The following is an 18,961-nucleotide window of genomic DNA, read 5'->3' as shown; positions in this document are numbered from 1 at the left end:
GGGCTCTGAAAGGGGAATAGGCTGGAGGCTGACAGCCTAGGTGCCTAACCGGGGCTACAGCCAAAGCAGGCTGCCCTGAGGCTAAGGAAGGGGAGGAACCAGCCAGGTGGGGAAGGCAGGAGAGCAGGGCTCTAAGCAGAGGGAGTGGTCTTACAGCACCTGAGGCAGAGAGTGGGAGGCAAATCATTTAAGGCTGGGGAAGGAGGGCAATGCAGCTAACCAGAGAGGTCAAATGGGAGGCGGAGGGGTGAGACTGAGGGTCCTGGAGGGACTAAAGGCCGAGAATCTTAGCAGTCACATCACGATTTCTGTCACAATTCCTGGCCAGTATAAAGGCAGTGAGAAGCAGATGCAATGTGTTAACCAAAGAAGTAAGAGGATAAGGCTTTGGGGAGGAAAGGTCACTTTGATTGAGGTATGATGCTTTTTCTTTTACTTCTTTTCCCAGAATTGCTGTTAGTTTGTCCCATACAACAGCAGCAGCTGTATATCAAGTTCTCATCAACTCTGACCACTTTCCCCAAAAGTCTTCACACCAACACCTGATAGAGAATGCCTTTGTAAATAAACCAATGTTGAGCCTGTCATTCTCATTTCAGAATTATGATTGCTCCTGAAATCAAATTAAAACTACTGATCCTAACTGTCCAACAATTGCCTATCACCCACTATATTCCAGAGAAGAAAACATGCTTACAAATCACTCCTTAGATATAGCACCACCTTTAAACAAAAACAAAAAAATGCTTTAGTTGGTTGGAGCACTGTCCTGTACACCAACAGGAAAGGTGGCGGGTTCAATTCCCAGTCGGGGCACATACCCAGATTGCAGGTTCAATCTTGATCAGGCTGCATGTCTCCTACATCCAACCAATCCATGTTTCTTTCTTTCTCTCTCCCTCCCTCTCCCTTCTTCTCTCTCTAAAAACAATAGAAATCATATCCTCTAGGATTTTATTTTAATGTTCACACAAGCTTATATAGCAATTTAAGCTGGATACACATTGTATCCAACCTTTAGTGATATATATTGAAATATTTTAAAATAAAATAATATGCTGATATTTGCTTCTAAATAACACAGAACACAATGGAAGCTGAGTGTGTATATGAAATAAGACTGGCTGTGAGTTCATGAACCTGTGAAAGGTCCTTAATGGCTTAGTCTACTGTTCCTGCTACATTAGCGTGCCAAAACCATCTGCTATGTGGGCATCTTGAAGCATCTCAGAGTCCTCAAACTGTGTACAGTCCTCTTCTCTTGTTCTGTTACTTTCCCCTGTAAAAATTGCCTCTTGGGATGATACCAAACATAACCCTCAGAGATTAAGCTATATTGATTCCTCAACAAATGTTTCAAGGAAGAAGATTGATTTTTAGAGCAAGTCACTCAATGAAGCATCTAATTTAAAAAATATATATATATTTTATTAAATCAATAAAATATATTTTTAAAATATATATATATATTTTTATTGATTTTTTTACAGAGAGGAAGCGAGAGAGATAGAGAGCTAGAAACGTCAATGAGAGAGAAACATTAGCCAGCTGCCTCTTGCACACCCCCTACTGGGGATGTGCCTGCAACCAATGTACATGCCCCTGACTTGAATCGAACCTGGGACCTTTCGGTCTGCAGACCAACACTCTACCACTGAGCCAAACCGGTTTCGGCGCATCTAATATTTTTTAAAAACCATCCTGCCTAACCATCTCCCTCCCACCAAACAATTCTACTTGGCATTGACAGCTTTGTAAAGCCACAGTTGATTTGTGCTAACAAACCTGTATGCATTTCCAAATAATCTTCTTACATTAACTACTTATCTTCTACCTCATTGGTAACCTCCAATGCTATGAAACACGTTCAGTAAATGTGGTGCACAGTCTTACAGAATCATTAACCTTCAAGGTTGAAAAGAACATGCGAGGTTCTCTAGTCAACCAGCTATTTGATGTTTTTGTCTTTAACATGCACATGTAATGTTAAAATTTAGCGGGTCATGTAATACTGCATACATACAGACACCACATGAAGTAGGAACTGTGGAGGCCAAGGAAAAGCTTCCTCCATCCACAATGGCAGATCCCACTCTGAAGGATTATCTCTTCAGGAAATAAAGTAATGTCCCACTCTGAAGGATTATCACTTCAGGAAATAAAGTAACAGTAATATCTCTTTGTCGTGTTAAAGCTTCTATTGTAGGCAATCACGGGCCACAAAGAAATTTCGAGCTCTATGCCTTCTGAATTGACTACTTCACCATACTGTGTTCAGTTGTTGGGCTTCCCCACAATTACTCTGAGGAATAACACCAATTCCACTCCTCACTCAACACTTAAAGTCAAAGTCATCAAATAACGAAAGATTTCATTACCACCCCATACTGACGGAGACCAATATTAATTATTATTTGAATTAACCTCTGAGCCATGGTTTTCATCAGTACTCAGAAAAGACAGGGACAATTTCTAATTACATGCCACCCTCATTATAAGTCACCAGGCCACAAAGCTGTATCGGATGAGGCTGCCACACTTTGCCGTGAAACTGCTTTGAACCCCTTTATAACCGCCTCAATCTCATCCACGCAAAAATGGAATTCAGCGCGCCTCGGAGATTCTTTCCCAGGAATGGCAATTCTTTTCCTTTAAAATTGTGTTGTGGGACTGTTCATAAGTCTATTAGTAAAAGTCCTAATGCAAGGTAAATAGTATTCAATTTTTACACTTTATTATAAAGCCGAACAGGAACAGCCTTTCATAGTTCCACTGCTAGGTGACTAAAGGGCGGGAGCGTCTTACAGCATGGGCAGGACAAATGGGTGATTCACTTCCCCGAAGGGATGCGGTGAGAGAGCCTACGATTTCATCACGATACTTATAGAAAGGCTTGCAATTTAAAACTTACAAAATTTCTGGAATTTTCCATTTAATATTCAGGCCCGAGGTTGATTGCAGGTAGTTGAAACTATGAAAAGGGAAACAGCAGATAAGGGGGGAGGGGCTGCTTTGTACATTTCCTTTTAGAAAAATGCACCATTTTTAAATCCTGAAAGTTTTAGGCTAATCATCCATGACACAAATTATCACTCAAAAAAAAAATTTTTTTTTTTTTAAAACACCTCAAAATTAAGGATTCCTAAAACAATGTGAAGAGAGTGGAGATCAGATAAAAACGAAAGTGTGACTCAGAGATTGAGCACTGACCTATAAACCAGAAGTCACAGTTCAATTCCTGGTGAGGCACATGCCCATTGTGGGCTCTATCTCCAGTGTGGGGCATGCAGGAGGCAGCCAATCAATGATTCTCATCACTGATGTTTCTATCTCTCTCTCCCTCTCTCTTCCTCTCTGAAATCAATAAAAATAAATTTTTAAAAAACAAAAATAAATAAAACTATGTTCTCAACAAAAAGACACTGAATTTTTTTATCTTGATTTTAAACTTGAAGAAACCAATTGTATGTTAGGATGCTAATTTACCAACTTTAGTACCTACCATAAGTACTAAGGAAGAAAATGTCATTTTTCATAAGGCAGAGAGAAAAAGCCAAACTGTTCACTTTAGGTGCAATTGACTCATTACTTGATTATATAATGACAGTTATGGCATCTGTCGCCTACCAGGTTAGTACTTCAAGAATGAGTTTGTACTGTATTGTTGAAAAGAATACTGCCGCTGAAATTAACATCAGCAGTAAGACAAAAATGAATTTTAAAAATTAAAATGTTTACCCAAGAATTATGATCAATTAAGAACATGTAGAGGGAAAATGGGAAGGTGGGTGGGTGGATGCAAAGAGATCAAAGAACTTGTATGCATATATGCATAACGCATGGACACAGACAATAGGGTTGTGAAGGCCTGAGTGGGAGGAGGGTACTCAGGGGTTGGCTTGAGAGGTCAATGGGGAGAAAGGGTGATATAGGTAATAGTTTCAATCAAAAAAGAACATATATTTTTGATATCTGAAATGGAAAACTGGCCTCTAGAAAAATGTGAGCTGCTGCTGGACCAGAGTCTTACGGAACAGACAACAAAAGTAAGCATACTGCTCTACATACACGATATCTGGGCTTCAAGCTCTACTACTCTGAATTGTTTCTTTTTCTTTAATCTGATAGGATGAGGCCACGAATTTCCTGGGTCAGGAATGATGTAAAATGTATTCTGGATTACAGCAGCATAAATGCTACACACTATGGTTTGAAGGGGAGAAAGCATGCTGCAGGCAGATACAGAGCAACAACAACAACAAAAACTGCAGCATAAAGTCATACCACGGCCTGGGAGGAGGAGAGGCAGGCTCAGAGGTTGAGGTTGACCTATAAACCAGGAGGTCAGTGTTCAGTTCCTGGTCAGGGCATATACCCGGGTTGCAGGCTGACCCCCAGTAGGGGACATGCAGGAGGCAGCCAATTAAACTCCTTCCCTAGCCGAGACCGGTTTGGCTCAATGGATAGAGCGTCGGCTTGGGGACTGAAGGGACCCGGGTTCGATTCCGGTCAAGGGCATGTACCTTGGTTGCGGGCATATCCCCAGTAGGGGGTGTGCAAGAGGCAGCTGATTGATGACTCTCTCTCATCAATGTTTCTAGCTTTCTATCTCTCTCCCTTCCTCTCTGTACAAAATCAATAAAATATATTTAAAAAAATAAACATCAGCTTTTAAAAAATAAATAAATAAATAAATAAAAAATAAATAAACTCCTTCCCTAGTAAGCTGACAAGCCTGTATCATGGTGACCAGCCAGGGCTGCTACAGTCAAGTGTATGGCTGTACAGTCCTTTCACTACACAAGGACCTGGGCAAAGCAAGTGGTATAAATATCCAGCCAATATTCCACTAACCACCTCACATGCCCAAGAGGAAGAGTACCCTTTGGCCTAAGGGTGGCCTCACAAACATGGGTACCCAGATAGCCATTTAGAAAAACAAGAAACCTGGGAGTCACTCAGGACAGATCTGTCCTCCTATGGCTCCCCACATCCAATCTATTATCAAATCACATTGATTTTATCTAATTCACTTTTCTGCACCATCCACTCTGTCTATAGCCACGACTGCCACACTAGTACATTGAATCACTGTTACCTCTCACTGGGTGATCGTCTTCCCCCACAATCCCCAGTCTCCTCCAACCTATGCATATCGTGTAATTAGAGTAACTGCTCCCCATTATTCTTGGGATACAGACCAAGCTCTCCCGGCGCACCACTGAGCTTCCAGGCAGGAGGACCCTAGCTCACACTTGCCTTCCTCAGCCAAGACAGTCTTTTCCCACCTAAGTCAAATGCCTGCCTCTTACTCACACCATAGCACCTCATTTCTTCTTTTAAAAGTAATTGTTACAGTTGCACTTTTATATGTTTTTGTGATTATTTGATTAATATCCATCTCTCTAACTAGCCTTGAGCACCTTGTATAGTTTTGCTTACCTCTAACACTCAGCATGGTGCCCAGGCCACAGATACCCATAATTAATCTTTTGGATCAATAAAGAAACAGCCGGAACCGGTTTGGCTCAGTGGATAGAGCGTCGGCCTGCGGACTAAAAGGTCCAGGGTTCGATTCCGGGCAAGGGCATGTACCTGGTTGCGGGCACATCCCCAGTAGGGGTGTGCAAGAGGCAGCTGATCGATGATTCTCTCTCATCGATGTTTCTAACTCTCTATCCCTCTCTCTTCCTCTCTGTGAATAAATCAATAAAATATATTTTAAAAAATAAAATAAAATAAAGAAACATAAAACAACTAATTTTATAGCCAATACCTTAGGTGGAGATGAGATAAAATATATGCTTAAGGACATGAGCAAGGGGGAAATTCTTATGACTGGGTTTAATATGTTAAAGGTGGTGGGGGAACAGGAGAAAGGGCTCTGACTGGGCACAGTTCGGAGCATGGCATGGCAAGAGTGTGCATGGAGCTGAGCCATGCTGGAGGAGAGGAAGAACTGGGACAGAGGAGCTTGGGAGAGTTAGTGAAATTTTTACATTGTAGGTCCAAGAGCTGAGACGTGCTTGAATCAAGATTAATTTGGCAGAATGAAGTAAGATACAGGAAGAGGTGGGAGTCATGAACAGTTTCAAAGATGAGGCAGAACAATAACATACCAGGCTTAATAACTGGCCAAATGTAGGCAGGAGACCAGTTTAGAAAATTAATTTCTGAAGATGTTGTCCAAGGTGGCACCAGAAAGGTAGAAAGAACTGTTGGTGGAACAGCCCTTCCAGGTGAGGTGGAACAATGTGATATTCATTTACACTTGAAGACAGGAACATAATATTAATTTTATTATGCAGCTAAACAAAATGAGAACTGATGCTTCTAGTTACTGAAGCATCATAAATGTCTTTCTCCTTGGGAGGACTGAGGGGAAAGGGATGACAAAATTATAGTTCAATTACCAGAGTTTTAACCAAACAGGATTTTAAGAACTTATCCTAAAACAGCTTCTAAGATCTAAGTACTATAAGAGAGGAAATGAGAGCATAAATAGCCTTCAGTTGGTTTGTTTACTTCTGTTTCCTACACACACCCCTACCTTGTGTTTCTCTACACAATGAGAGAAAAGAAAGCAATGAAATTCTAACATTCTCTCCTAATCTTTTCATTTCAGCACGATCACCAGTCAACTGGCCAAAGGCACTGTATAGAGTTAAGGTAAAGGCACATTCACTGTGAAAGACTGGCTCACACCAACCTTAAGTAATACCCACCACACACACTCCCTAGCTATGTGCACAGGTAACTGATATTGACTAGGAAAATCCATTTGTAGGCATTTAAGTATACAAGCTGACTCCTTGTTGCTTTATGTTCCACTCACTGGCAACTAAAATATTTTGATAGGGAAAGGACTGGTATAAGAGATTTTGTTTTAAGCTTACAACTAAAACCACAGTCTCTACCTTCTCACAAGCTTGTTGCTAAGAGGTCTTAATATTCAAATCTTTATTTAGTTAAGAAACTAAATAGATTCCAGTTGTTCTATAAAGTTGGAATGCACAGTTGACGAGAAAACCAAAATAAGAACTACAAGAAGCAAGGTGTGATGTGTATACAACCACTATATTTACCTATGTACAAATGGTATCAGCAGAGATACCTCCTCTTAAAAAAAAAAAAAAAATGTAATATTGCCCTGGCCATTGTGACTCAGTTGGTTGGGCGTCGTCCCATGCACTGAAAGGTTACCAGTTCAATTTCCAATCAGGGCATATGCCAGGGTTTCGGACATGGTCCCCAATTGGGGGAGGCAGGAAGGGAACATGCAGGCGGCAGAAGTTCAATGTTTCTCTCTCTCCCTCTCCCTCTAAAAATCAATTTAAAATCATTTTTTAAAGTGTACTATTTAAAATAAGAAAATCCTATATTTTCCAGATTATATAGGCACAATCAGAAAATAAGTATCAAATTGGGGGGGGGGGGGGAGACTAACAATGTAAGTGCCTATTATGGACGGAGCACTATGCTAGGTGCTTTACATACTATACACACACACACACACACACACACACACACACACACACGCAAAATTCTCACAACTACCCCTGAAGTAGTTTCTGCCCATATTTTTTAGATGAGGAAAATGAAATTAAAGAAATTAATTCTCCAAGTCAAAACACTATTGAATGGAGAGCTGGGTGTGTATCTGTTAATTTTGTCCTGCCTCCAAAACCAGCATTGCAGGAGAGAAAGCACAGGTCTTCACCCCCGATCTCTTTTCTTCAGAGCCCCGCACCAAGGCCTAAGATTTGATAAGGAGCAGAAAAACTACCCTGCTGCAAGGTAAACTTCCTCTACAAAGAAATCCACAGTGGGGATGGGTTCTTCCCTCCAAAGGGAGTGGGGGAGAAGCTTTTAAAAACAGACACCACAGATCACTGGAACAAAACAGAGAGCCCAGAAATAAACACAGGCCTTTGTGGTCAATTAATATTTGACAAAGGAAACAAGTACATACAATGGGGTAAAGATGGTCTAGTCAATAAATGATATTGGGATAATTGGACAGATACACGCAAAATTTTATAAAACTAGACCACCTCCTTATATCATACATAAGAATAAACTCAAAATGGGTTAAGACTCAAATGTTAGAATAGAAACCAAAATAATGTTAGAAAAAAACAGGCAGTAAAATCTGACATTTCTCATAGCAATATTTTTTCTGATATATTGCCTTGGGCCAGGGAAACAAAAGAAAAAATAAACAAATGGGACATCAAACGAAAAAGTTTTTGTACAACAAAGGGAACTATCAAAAAGTGAAAAAGACAACTGACTGAATGGGAAAACATATTCACCAATGATAAGGGTTATTAATCAAAATCTATAAAGAACTTATAAAACTGAACACCAAAAAAAACAAACAATCCTATGTAATAAAGAGCTAATATGCTAATTAGATCAAACAACAAAATGATTGTCCTTCTGGATGACCTTCTGGACAACCATCCCGACGACCTTCCTAACGAAGCTGGGGCTGCAAGGGCCAAGCCTCTTGCACGAATTTTGTGCATTGATCCTCTAGTCTAATTAATAAATAGGCAAAAAATGAACGGACACATCTCCAAAGAGTACATAAAATGGCCAGTAGACATGAAAAGATGCTCAATATCACTAATCATCATCGCTTCTCGGCCTTTTGGCTAAGATCAAGTGTAGTATCAATATCACTAATCATCAGAGAAATACAAATTAAAAGCACAAGGAGATAAATACAAATTATATCCACAAGGAGATATTCATAACCTCACACCTGTCAGATTGGCTATCATCAATAAGTCAGTAAGTGTGGGCAAGGATGTAAAGAAAAAAGAACCCTTGGTTACTGACAATAGCCAAGATTTGAAGCAGCCCAAGCACCCATCAGTACATGAGTGGATGAAAGAGCTGTGGTACATTTACACAATGGAATACTACTCAGCCACAACAGACAGACATATATATATATATCTCATACCTTTTGCAACAGCACAAGTGGACCTGAAGAGTATTATGCTAAGTGAAATAAGCCAGTCAGAGACAAATACCATATGATTTCACTTAAATGTGGAATCTAATGAACAAAATAAACTGACAAGCAAAACAGAAACAGCCTCATAGATACAGAGAACAGGCTGACAGCATGAGAGGGGAGGGGAAGCAGATTGTGAGGCTGAATGAAGGAATTAAGCAAAAACAAAAACAAACAAACAAACAAAAAAATACTCACAGATACAGACAACAGTATGGTGATTACCAGAGGAAAATGGGGGTGGGGAAGAGGTAAAAGAGGGTAAAGGAGATGGAAGGAGACCTGATGTGGGGTGGCAAACACACAATATACAGATGGAATATTACAGAATTGTACACCTGAAACCTATATAATTTTATTAACCAATGTCACCCTAATAAATTCAATAAAAATTTTTTAAAAACCCCAGGAAGGTGAAAAATGTCTGACAAGTTCACAAGGAACTGTTGCTAAACCAAATGCCTTTCAAATGAACAGGGGTTTTTTCTCACCCAAACCCACCTTTCCAAATAAAATACACTCTTTAAAAATTGTAATTACCTGAGAAATGTTGTTCCAAGAGAGAATCATACTAAGAAATACTCCCATTACATAGACAGCTACACAAAAGAATTGTGATACAATACAGTAGTCCCTGCTTTAATTACTGTTTATGTGGAATAGCCACAGTGTAATCTCTTGGTAAGAAACACCCTGGCCACTATAACTAGTAAGTGCCATCCCTTCCCAAATAAATGCCCAAGTATAGCTATGTCGAAAAATAGGAGGAAAATACCTACTTCACCATATAGGACTTAGACTTACTTGGGGAAATAAAAGGAGCAGTCCTCAAATAAAGATACTAAGAATATAAGACTTTCTACAGGCTAATGGATGTCTGAAAAGCTGCCCCTCTGAGCTGCGGTCTTTTCTATCATGACTACATTCACCAGGACCGTACTCCCTCATGGGCATTTTACGTGTGCTGGCTATCTCACACACATAGGAACTAAAACATGGCTGCTGCTTATGAAGATACATTAACTGCAACTAATTTATTTTATCTAAAGTCTGCTGGTCAAGCTACAGCTATAGATCGATTCCTATCACATAAGATATTCTGAATTACCTCAAGTTTATGTCTGCAAGCATATGTGTGCTCACTTTCCATCAGCCTATTTTCCGGCCCAAATATACATTATTCACGGACTTCACTCTGCTCAAAATTCAAATGAACATGTTGTTCTAATCTGTGAAGCCAGCCCTGTATTTCTGGAAACGATCGCCTTCTCAGGCAATGACAGACTTGCGGAAACTGCAAACCCATCGTCCTCCTTATCAACCCAGCTGTCCGCTTAGTGTGTGTGCGCCAGGCACCGGTGTCTCTTCCAAAACTGAGCCTGGAGAACTTAAGTAGCTTCCCTAGGATCACGTGGTCCGGTGAGCATCTGAGAATGAGGTTCCAACTCCAGAACCCACGCTCTTAACTGTTAGGTTATACTGCCTCCAATGGTTATCAACAGCAGAGCTAGCGTTTGACAACTTTCATATTTATAGACCCGTCCGATTCATTTACACAGGCATTTCGCCAGCATCAAGGCTGGCAAAATTTTTAAGTTTCTAAAACTATTCGGTCACCTGATATGACAGCATCTCACTGTGGTGGGCCCAACACATACTCCTAATTCTGTGGTCCCGACTCCTCTGGGTTTGATGCTGTTTTCATCTGGTTCCAGTTGATACACAGATGGGACCTTGGTTTTCATCAGGTCAATACGTAGTCTCGCCCTAGCTGGTTTGGCTTAGTGGATAGAGTGTCAGCCTGCAGACCCAAGGGTCCTAGGTTTGATCCCAGTCAAGGACATGTACCTCGGTTGAAGGCTTGATCCCTAGCCCTGGTTCAGGGCCAGTATGGGAGTCAACTAATCCATGTGTCTCTCACATTGATGTTTCTTTCTCTTTGTCTCTGTCCCTTAATTCCATTCTCTCTAAAAATCGATGGAAAAATATCCTCGGGTGAGGATTTAACAAAATAAGTAAGGCTCCACAGCCTCATAAAACATATATATTTACATGCAGTCTCAGCAGACCATCGAATGAAAAGTCCCAAGACCTGTCAGCCAGCACATGCCTACTACAGAACAGCCACTGGCTGGTACCATAAGACGGACACTTCTAGAATTGTCCTAGACACAATGTGTGAAGGTGCAAAACTGCCAACATGGTTGGAAAGAGGCTAAGGCAAGCAATCACCAAGGATCAATTCAGTATTTAGCTTCCCTCCTAACCTCTAGCTATGGAAAGCAAACAAGTCAGACGAGAAGCCCACTCCACCCTTCACCTAACCCATGACGTGGCTGAGAACAGAATGTGAGAGAGGATCCTAGAAGTCACTGCAGAGTGGGGTTGGAGAGAAAATGAAAGTTAACTCGCTGTCAGCTCCTTCAAGTCCTGCCCTATTTCTTATTCTCATTTTCTATGACCTCCTCCACCCCACGCAACAGTAGCGAGAAGGCTCTTAGGAAGCAAACAGAGGAGTTTGGACCTATTCCATAGCAGTGGGGAAGAGGAGACGCTGGTTACAGCACAAAAGACTATCCTAGCCCTTGGGGGGGTGGAGGGGAGTAATGAGTAATAAAACAGGACCTATCACATTGTCCTGGATCACCCCAGTGACTAAAAACAGTTAAAATATCAATATTTGGCAATTTTGAAATCACCTCAGTTCTTCTTGATGGGCATGTAATTTATTGATGAAATTATAATATTTGGCCTTGGCCAGTTTGGCTCAGTGAATAGAGCATCGGCCTGCAGACTGAGGGGTCCGAGGTTCAATTCTGGTCAAAGGCATGTGCCTTGTTTTCGGGCACATCCCCATAGGGGGTGTGCAGGAGGCAGCTCATTGATGTTTCTCATCAATATTTCTGGCTCTGTATCCCTCCCCCTTCCTCTCTGTAGAAAATCAATAAAACATACTAAAACAAAGAAATTATAATATTTGGTTGTACTGCCTACGACATAGGAATCTATGTGATAAAACAGAGATTTCGTTACATGCTACATTCGTTATAACCTAAATCCACAGTCATGTGGCAACCACTCCTTATTTAACCATATGACACAAGGGGAAATCCAGAAAACCCTGACCAAGATATCACGAGCAAAATTTCTACAGGTAGTTGCCATAATCACACTTTCCATCTTTTCTTTTCAAGATGTTAATAACTAATTGCTCACAAGTTGCACCTGTGATGCCAAGAAAGGTGTTATCTACCATCTTTATTTGAAACCTCCAGTCATACTAACAGACAGCAAGGCTCTCAATCTTTACACCTCTCACTTTCATATTCTATTTACTAAGATACAAAGCAAAACCCTGGCCGGTTTGGCTCAGTGGATAGAGCATCAACCTGCAGACGCAAGGGTCCTAGGTTCGATTCCAGTTAAGGGATATGCCCCGGTTGCAGGCCCGGTCCTCAGAGGTGGGTGTGCAGGAGGCAGCTGATCAATGATTCCTTCTCAAAACTGATGTTTCTCTCTCTCTTCCTTTCCTTTCCTCTCTGAAATAAATAAAAATGTATTTTAAAAGCAAAAGATACAAAGCAAGCCATGACAATATTAACAAATACTCTTTTTAAAATTTTTGATTTTAAAGAGAGAAAAGGAAGGAGAGGGAGGAAGAAGAGGGTGAGAGAGGGTAAGGGGGAGAGAGGGGGGAGGGAGGAAGGGAGGGAAGGAGATAGGGAGGGAGAGTCATTGATTTGTTGTTCCATGTATTTATGCATTCATTGGTTGATTCTAATATGTGCCCTGACCAGGAACCGAACCTGCAACCTAGGTATATCGAGATAACACTCTTGAGTTACCCAGCCAGGGCAATAACAGCTCATTCTAATGAATGACTTATATGTGTCAGACAATGAAGGAGGTACTATTATTAACCCCCGTTTTGTAAGTGAGGAAATTGAGGCATGAAGATTAACTTGCCCACAGCCCCCAAAGTAGTTAAGTGTTGGAACTAAGCTTTTAACCCAGGCTGTCTGACTCCGGAGCTCTGGGCTTTAGCCTCTATGCCAGGCTATCTTTCTGCTCTGTGATTCCGCACTTAAGGAATCTTCATAACTGCTATCACTTCACCTGAAGTTTTTCTTTTTCTGTGGTTGGTGGAGGAGGAATCTTGGACTTCACTGTAAGAGGCTACATTTGTGTCTGGAGAAGTCTGCCTACCCTGTCTTCTTCCATACCGGCCTCACACTATCTCATGCAAATTCCTCTCAAAGTATCCTAGATACAAAATATTAAAGGTGATCCTTCCTTGCTTGGTATCACTGAGTAATAAGATTTTAAAACTTCTTATAAACAAGAACCACTGATTTTTACTACTTTTGCACATGTACAATAAATATAGGCGCTAGCTCATATTAAGCTCAGAATCTATACTCAAATGCTTGATTGTTGGTTAATCAGGCTTTTAGTGCTTAGCAGTACATTTCTTGTTTCACTGTGAGTTTTATAGATTCTGGCATCACTCTGGTGGAACAGTCTTGGTGACACTGCTTTATGGCACCCAATGTGTTGACAGCAGTCTGGCAGATTAACACTATAAACGTCACCCACTGTCTGCTTATATTAGGCCGAGTAGCCAAGCAGAGTCATGTTGAAATACCTGATTCATGAGTCCATCAATGCTGTACTCACAAGGTAGGAGTAAAGTGTATCAGAGGTGGCACCAGGTGTGATTAAAGTAGCATATGGCTGCAAAAGCTTTCTACTATATATTACAGACTTAAATTCCAAGTTCAGATGCATTCAGGTGATTCTCCTTTTTGAAACAAAACTGAAAAATACAAATGACTGCAAACTGAAGTTTGTGTGTGTGGTTTTTTTTTCTTCCTTTTTTAAGCTGGCTTTTAGGGGGGGTGAAGGGATGGAAGGAGGAAAAGAGACATCAATTTGTTGTTCCACTTATTTATGCATTCATTCTTTGATTTCTTTATGTCCTCTGAGTAGGATCAAATCTAAAAAGTTTTTTGTTGTTGTTGTTTTGCTCACTACTATATTTCATTGATTCTAAGTCATACTTTTGATACATTTCAATATATCAGAAATAAGGCCTATCTTACAAATGATACCATCTGAGATTTGACTAAGTACAATAACAAAATGTATTTGCATATATTTGGGATTCTATGGTTTTCAAGTTTTATGTTACCATCAACCCATTTATTCATAATTAACTGGAAACAATGTTAACAACTTGTCTGTTTTTCCTTTTCTTAGCCTCCTGTTTGCTACAGAAGATGTAATAAAGAATGTCTGAGGTAAATGAAAGGTAGCATCATTTCCAGGAGACAAAGCTTTGAAGCTCTCTTACTGTAAGTGAAAAGCTGCTACCCTCCTGTGAAGAAAATGTAGCTTGAGCTTTCTCCAGCCTGTGTGCAGCCCAAATTCGTTTCTTCTATGGGAAAGACACCACTGCCAGGTGAAAGGGTTCCAGATGGGGGAAGTCTTCCTCCCAGCTTACATCAACTGACTCCAAGACACACTAAGCCTTTTAACTCAAGCTGGAAAGTCTCAAGGGTTTTCTCCTCCAACTCCCAAACATCACAATCATGCTCACATATTTAAACAATTAGGTGAGATGTACAGAAGCTAGCACTAAATATGTCTGAAATTTGAGTGCCAAATGTGCAGTCAATATTAACCAAATTCAGATTTTATCTACAGAAAATTTTAAAAACATCCATATATAGTTCCAGATGGCATCTTGGACTGGCTTTTTCCAGATAACAAAAGTACCTTTCAGTTTAAAAATTTTTAATTATTAAAAAATAAAGATTAAAATAAAAACCACCTGCAATTCAAATAAATAACATGTTCTGAACGCTGCAATGCAACAAGCCCTGTGTGAAAAAGTACTTTAGATGCACTGTTGCACTAATCCAAACAAGCTTAGGAGATAAGTATTGTTATCATGCCCCAGTTACAGCTGAAGAAACTGAGTCTTAGACAAGTTTAAAAACCTGATGATCATCACAGAGCTAAGTCACTTGTCCAGTCACACAGCTAGTAAGGGGTTGGGAAGGGATTCAAACCAGGCCTGTTTAACTCTGGGATCAAGGCTTTTAACTAAGTGAAATTGCCATTCCCTGAAACTGCTCATTTTAAAAATGTTCAGGGTGAGGCAAAAGTAGGTTCACAGTTGTTTGTTCAGGAAATAATACAATAACTAATAAGTAATAATGCAAGAATAAACTCTGTTCCTCATACAACTATAAACCTACTTTTGCCCACCCTGTGTTTTTCCTACACTCTTCCTATGCTTATGATTTATATTTATAAAATTGGAACCACAGTTAATATATTATTTTGTGCTTACTTTTTGTTTTCCAAAAATATGGTTTGTGATACCTCATGCTAGTCTAACGTGTGAGTACAGCACAAATTTAACCATTCTCAATTTCTCACTGCAGGAAAAAAAGGTCGTTATTTCTTATTCATAACAGTTGAGTGGATTTCACAGTTTTTCTTAAGATAGATGACTGATATAACTGAATAGCCATTTAAAAAGGTCTCAATACATATATTCCCTAATTTATTTCCAAAATATTTGTACTTACTGTACTTCGGACAGCAGAGAGCATGCAAGTCTCATTATATTCTGGAAGCAACAAAATTATTTTTAAATCTTCACTAATTAGATTAGAAAAATATCTCTTTAATTTGCATTTTTCTTACTCCATAATTTGGAAATTTTCGTGTTTATTGGCAATTAATTTTTTTTCTATACATTACTTATTTATAACCTTCACTGGTTTTCTACTGGGCTGCAACTGTTTCTCTACTGCATTCTCTAAGAGAATATGTTGATGTGCCTTCTTAATAGACCCATACCCAAACATTACAGCAGATGATGTATGAAACATGAGACAGTTCTTCGTAATGTTGGAATTCACACATTCATAAGAAAGTTGAACTAGAATAAACTGATCAACTTCAATTTGTAGTAACTATATTTATGTAGCCTTCTTACATGCTCCTAGCCAAATCATCATTGCAATGTTTTTACTCTGAAAGAGTAATATTAGTATTCTACAGAATTCTGTCTTATTATTCTGTGTCCATGTTGTAAGGTCATTTACAAAAGTAAAGTCAAACTGCATGCGAAAATAATCCCAAAATCATTTTTTGTAAGATCCTGGTTTATATATTTTTTTAAATAAATCTTTATTGTTCAGATTATTGCAATTGTTCCTCTTTTTCCCCCCATAGCTCCCCTCCATCCGGTTCCCACCCCACTTTCTGCCTTACCCCCTCCCCCCCCACCGTCCTCATCCATAGGTATATGATTTTTGTCTCTTCCCACACCCCCATCCCTTTCCCCCCGAGTATTGTCAGTCCACTCCCTTTCTATGCCCCTGATTCTATTATATTCACCAGTTTATTCTGTTCATCAGATTTTTTTATTCACTAGATTTTTAGATTCACTTATTGAAAGATATGTATTTGTTGTTCATAATTTCTATCTTTACCTTTTTCTTCTTCTTCCTCTTCTTAAAGGATATCTTTCAGCATTTCATATAATACTGGTTTGGCAGTAATGAATTCCTTTAGCTTTTTCTTACCTGTGAAGCTCTTTATCTGACCTTCAATTCTGAATGATAGCTTTGCTGGATAGAGTAAACTTGGTTGTAGGTTCTTGCTATTCATCACTTTGAATATTTCTTGCCACTCTCATCTGGCCTGCATAGTTTCTGTTGAGAAATCAGTTGACAATCATGTGGGTACTCTCTTGTAGGTAACTGTTTTTCTCTTGCTGCTTTTACTATTCTCTGTCTTTTGCTTTTGGCATTTTAATTATGAAGTGTCTTGGTGTGATCCTCTTTTGATCCTCTGCACTTCCTGGACTTGTAAGTCTATTTCTTTTACTAGGTGGGGGAAGTTTTCAGTCATTATTTCTTCAAATAGGTTTTCAGTATCTTGCTCTCTCTTCTTCTAATTCGGATGCTGGTATGCTTGAAGTTGTCCCAGAGGTTTCTTACACTATCTTCATATTTTTGGATTCTTTTTGCTTTTTGCTTTTCCGGTTGGGTGTGTTTTGCATCTTTGTATTTCAAATCTTTGACTTGATTCTTGGGATCTTCTAGTCTGCTGTTGGATTTCTGTATATTATTTTTTATATCAGTCAGTGTATGTTTAATTTCTAGTTGGTCCTTTTTCATATCCTTGAGGGTCTCGCTAAATTTATCTGCCTTTCCTAGAAAATTCTTGAAAAACCTTATAAACCATTGTTTTGAACTCTATATCCAGTCATTTGCTTTCCTCCAGTTCTTTCATTTGTGTCCTGTTTCTTTGTCTCTGCATTTTGGCTACTTCCCTGAGTTGATAGAGTGGCTCTGTGTGCTCGGTGTCCAATAGGCCCCAGTGGCTCAGCCTCCCCAGTTACCCTGGGTGGATCTTGGTGCACCCTTTGTGGGCTGTGTGCACAGTCTTGTAGTTAAGCCTTGATTGTTGTTGGTATCACTAGGAGGAATTGACTTCCAGGCTAATTGGCTGTGAGGATCAACTGTGTCTATACTATGGGAGAATTTCTGTGCTGGAGACACCCTTATGAGATAAGACTTACTTCAGTGGGGCTTTGGCACTCACTGAGTCTGCCCTCTGAGTGTTCCCTTATGAGTCTGAGGAGTTGTAACCTGGATGGTCCCACTCTGACCACTGGGTACACTGGCTCTTGGATCTCCTAGGAGGTGCTAATTTAGCCTCTGCCTGAGGCTACCCAGCAGGAGATATCTGCAAATTCCTCTTCTTTGTTTGGGTTTTAGAGGTGCCCAGATGAGGCCTAGCTATGAAGCAATGCAAGCAGCTGTGGAGCCTTGGGCCTTCTTTTGGATATTCTGCGTCTCACTAACTCAGCTGTAGGTAAGTTTAAAATTCAAAAGACCAGGCCATTCATATGCAAAAGCCTCTGCGCTCAGCCTGGATGGGGCAGAGTCTCATGGCAGAGCAAACAGCTATGGCTTCATGAGGTAGAATCACAGGGTGGGGCAAACAGCCATGGCTTCCCATCAGCCCTGCCCTAAGAGGCCCCTGGTTCTCAAGTGTCCTGTGGTAATCACTGCAAGCACCTCTGAGAAAAAGCAGCCCTCGAGTTTCGCCCACTGCCAGACAGTCCAGTTTCTCCTCCAGCATGAGTCTGGGTCCCCCTAGTCTCTCTTAGAACTAAAGTTTAGAGGAGTCAGGAGCTTTTGTCTCCCTCCTGATTGAGAAAGCCCACCGTGTACTCAGTTGCCTGCCCTCTCCACACGTGCACGCCTCCGCCTCCATACCTCTGCCTTCCACAGCTCCTGTTAAGTCTCAGTAAGCTTTTCTCTTTCCTTCCAGTTGTAGAATTTCCACTCAGCCAGCCTTCCTGTGGTTCTGGATGATGTTTGTCTTTTAGTTGTAGTTTTGAAATTATTGTGCTAGGCAGCAGTTTAGATGTTTACCTATGCCGCCATCTTGGTTTCTCGGTTTATATATTTTTTAAAAGGTTTAATATTTTGCTATTTCTTGATTCACAAATTGTACAACTTCATCATGAAATAGCTTTATTTTGGAACACTTCTAACTGGTTTTTTTAAAAATCTTTTCATACATCTTACTCTCCTCAAATGTGTTCTGCTTTTTTAATTCAATCAAAGTTCAAAATATGGAACTTAAGTTCTCTTCATGCCATTCTCAGCTCCATGCTGGAGCCCTTGAAAGGATAGGCTACTCATCCCGCCCACCCCGTGCATCCCCTCTCCTCTTCAAATCTCCCTGCCATAGTCAGAGCTCCTGTGCCTGTTGGCTGGGCTATTTCGACAGCCTCTGACATTTGGCCTCTAGTCCCTCTTCAAGTGCAATCCATCACATGTTGCCAAACTAACCTTTCAACTCCATTTCCATCATGTAAGTCGGGATCTTACTCTG

The 18,961-nt window shown here is 40.2% G+C and overlaps 1 protein-coding gene and 1 pseudogene across 4 annotated transcripts in view; one reads left to right on the top strand and one right to left on the bottom strand.

The window, feature by feature from the left end:
* The window catches only part of CHD7 (chromodomain helicase DNA binding protein 7), a 174,845-nt gene that overhangs the window by 139,888 nt on the left and 15,996 nt on the right, over nt 1-18,961 (bottom strand). The gene's annotated exons all lie outside the window — the stretch shown is intronic.
* Nucleotides 8,641-8,780, top strand: LOC118718698 (annotated as a pseudogene).

Source organism: Pipistrellus kuhlii, unplaced genomic scaffold (assembly GCF_014108245.1).
Source record: "Pipistrellus kuhlii isolate mPipKuh1 unplaced genomic scaffold, mPipKuh1.p scaffold_m20_p_14, whole genome shotgun sequence".
Taxonomy (NCBI): Eukaryota; Metazoa; Chordata; class Mammalia; order Chiroptera; family Vespertilionidae; genus Pipistrellus; species Pipistrellus kuhlii.
This window is presented reverse-complemented; position numbering and strand designations above follow the sequence as displayed.